This window comes from Pteropus vampyrus, unplaced genomic scaffold (genome assembly GCF_000151845.1).
Source record: "Pteropus vampyrus isolate Shadow unplaced genomic scaffold, Pvam_2.0 Scaffold1, whole genome shotgun sequence".
In the NCBI taxonomy this organism is placed as follows: domain Eukaryota; kingdom Metazoa; phylum Chordata; class Mammalia; order Chiroptera; family Pteropodidae; genus Pteropus; species Pteropus vampyrus.
This window is the reverse complement of record NW_011888782.1, coordinates 33,284,123-33,287,268: the sequence shown is the minus strand read 5'-3', so window position 1 is coordinate 33,287,268 and position 3,146 is coordinate 33,284,123. Positions and strand designations below refer to the sequence as shown.

Genomic DNA, 3,146 nt, shown 5'->3' with positions numbered 1-3,146 from the left:
ATGTAATTTTGACTATTTTATCCTAAATCACAAATTTTGCCAGAGAAATTTAATTGTTTTTCTAGATGAGCAACCTGATTCCTTTTTTCATCCACATGGAAAATCCTCTTGTTCTTACTTTCGAAACCACCATTCTATTGTAAGCCCTAACATTAGGATATAATAGAAGGCATATGCTTTTTTTGCTTATCCAGCCCTGTTCCCTATTCTGTTTGCTGTTGATAGCTCTCTGGTTTTCTTTTTGAGAATCTCTCTCTTTTTTTTTTTACACCTACAGCACTGGTCTTCCTAGGTGGTCTCCCATGCAAGTACTAACCAGGCCCGACCCTGCTTAGCTTCTGAGATCAGACTAGATCAGGTGTGTTCAGGGTAGCATAGCCATAGACTGAGAATCTCTTAATATCCCTCTCAGACACGGAATATGGTGGGTCTGACACCAATTGCAGTCTCTAACAAAGACCATATAATCTAAGCAAAACTAGTTAAAACTTTGTTTGCCTTGATAGATTTAGGGATGGGAACGTGACCAAGAGAAACTCTTTCCCAAGATTTTCTGGAATTATTATTGAGGGGGAGAAACGCTTTACCTTTAGAAGATCTAAGTCTGCATCTCCTGGATGCCACTGTGTGGATAGAGGCCAACACAGAAGAAGGTAAGGATACGGCAGGGGGGAAGAAAATTATAAACTAAATCTAGCTTACATCATTTCAGCCTTTGATTGGACTTTTCTAATATATGAGCCAATAACTTACGATTTCGAAATAACGAATTTGAATTGGACTTCAGGATTTACAACAAAAAAATTGCAAGACAAATATACATAAGCACCTGACCAAATACATCAATAGGAAGAAAGGGAGAGCACTACACTTGTTGTACAGTCCTTGCCTTTGTCATCTAGTTCTGCCCTTATCATTTATATCATTTCCCTCTAACGCATTTCCTTGCTTTTAGCAGCTTTACTAAGGGACTAAAGGGGAATTTAGTTTGAAAAAGCCTCTCTTTGCAATCTGTTCTAAACTTGAGCTACCACTGATTGAATAATTTTGAGACTTGCCCAAGGCACCTGAAATAAAGAGTGGTACAGGAATTGTATTTGTATAAGATCATTCTATTTTGGGACTTTCTTCTGTAGTGCTTCTAAGCTTTCTGTCACGTTATTTTGTTCTTATAGTTCACAGAAACTTGACAGCTGTCAGTCAAGATTTGATGCAGTCACAATACCATTAATTAATGTGCCTGCAAAGAGTCTGAGAAGAAGACGCTGGTTGCTTCCTAGCACATGAGTTCATCTGTCTTCACCAAGCACTAATTAACTATTCTGTTTGGAGAGTGCTCCGCACTGTGACAGAAAACAAGGGCCTTCAAATAAGATTCTGATGAGAAGTTTTGTATGGCTTGTCCAATTGTGCCACCAAATCTCTTACACCTTTACTTTTCTCATGACGTTTGGCATTCACACAGACTGGCACGGTCAGGACATATGGTTATAGCCTCACCTGGAACAGTGTTCCTATCCTTCAGAGCTTTCATTCCAGTCTGTGATTGTGCATTGTATGAGGTTTTGATGAATGCTTACCTACCACTCTACACTGTTAGCTCTAGGAAACTAACTCACCTTTAAATCTGTAGTACCTAGCACAGCATATGAGGGCATTCTGTGAACATTTGTTGAAAGAATGAATACATAAATAAGTAAAAAACAAAAGGCATAACGTCACACTTCAGGAGATACATGAGAAGAACCAGTTGGTAAAAGATGGTGATGACAGGAAGCAGAATACGTCTGTAGTGAGAAACAGAAATGTCTTTCACTGAGAAAGAGTAAGCATTCCACCTGCAGGACCCCTTGTGTCTAGTCTTTGAACTTGAGTGTGAGTGACTCAATTGTAAAACTGCAGTAGAGGCTACAGTGCCTATATTTCTCTGAAAATAAAGAGTATTCGGGAAGACCTTGCTGAAAAGGGGGTGAGGTAGGGAAAAAGGAAATAAAGTCACAAATTCATAAATCTTGGTGCTAAAAATGAGTTGAGAAGACGACCTTGTACAGCCTCCAGCCTTCACAGAGGAATGTTTGCATTTATACAAGCGGTATCCATAAGGATTTGGTGACATTTATGAAGTTCAAAGTCATGGTTATCTACAGAAAATGATTTGAATCTGTTTGAAAAACTAGCTGTTTAGACTCTTCCCAGAGTACAATTAAGCAGTTAGTTCCCTGTTAGCTTGGAAGTAGGTCACCCTAAAATTTTGAAACTTGTCTTGGAAAATAACTGAGATGCGAGTGGAACAAAAAACCATGTCTGTCCACACTGGGGGAATTTCCCACAGCTGTGATGTGGCGCTAATGGGAGATGTAGGGTAAGTGTGGGAAGAAGTGTTGTGGTATCAGTCATATGGGGTGCTGCAAATTCCCTCTTTAATCAGCAGTAACTACACCACAAAACACCAGTATGTGTTGCCTCATGGAAGGAAGTTAAATTACATATAATGCAAAGCATGACTTGTGATTGGTGGTTTCAAAAAGCTCTCTGGAGGAGTTCCCACTGGCAATGTTGGGGTTCTACAGGTGGCTGTGAGCATGAGCTCAGTGCCATCCAAAGACACCCTCACCCACACACTGCCATGAAAAGATATAAGTAGTGGAAGGAGTCGTGGGTTTTTCCACCCGGCTAAATCCTAAATAGAAAGAGCCTGTTCTGAAGGGAGGCGAGCTGTGTGAAGACTGGCCGCGAGCACCACAGCATTGCAAATATGGTGCAGAACTGAAATCTATCTAATCAGGATTGTCAAATATCTACAAAAGATCTGGGGAACCCACCCTCCCTTTTAACCCCAAGGCAACACAGATGCTGGAAGCTGTCTATGGAAGGACACAGGAATCAGAGTGGTTCAGAGGGCCTGTCATGGGGTCATAGGTGTGAGCAGTCAGGGGGCACCCCGCAGTCAGTTTCTTCTGCTCTTTCGCTGCAGGAGCCACAGCTTGCACCCAGGAAGTGAACACTGATTAAATCTCAATGCTAGTTGAAGGGAAATGTTGTAGATTAACCTGTGACATGGCCTTGAGGGCACTATGAGATGTGGCACAGCCTAGCTTCCTCAGTTAGGGGGAGCTTCACCAAAGTGAGCACATTAAGCTCATTCT

General features: G+C 41.4%; 1 pseudogene; it reads right to left on the bottom strand.

The window, feature by feature from the left end:
• Window positions 1-268: 268 nt before the first annotated feature.
• LOC111736513 lies at window positions 269-386 on the bottom strand (annotated as a pseudogene).
• Window positions 387-3,146: the final 2,760 nt, after the last annotated feature.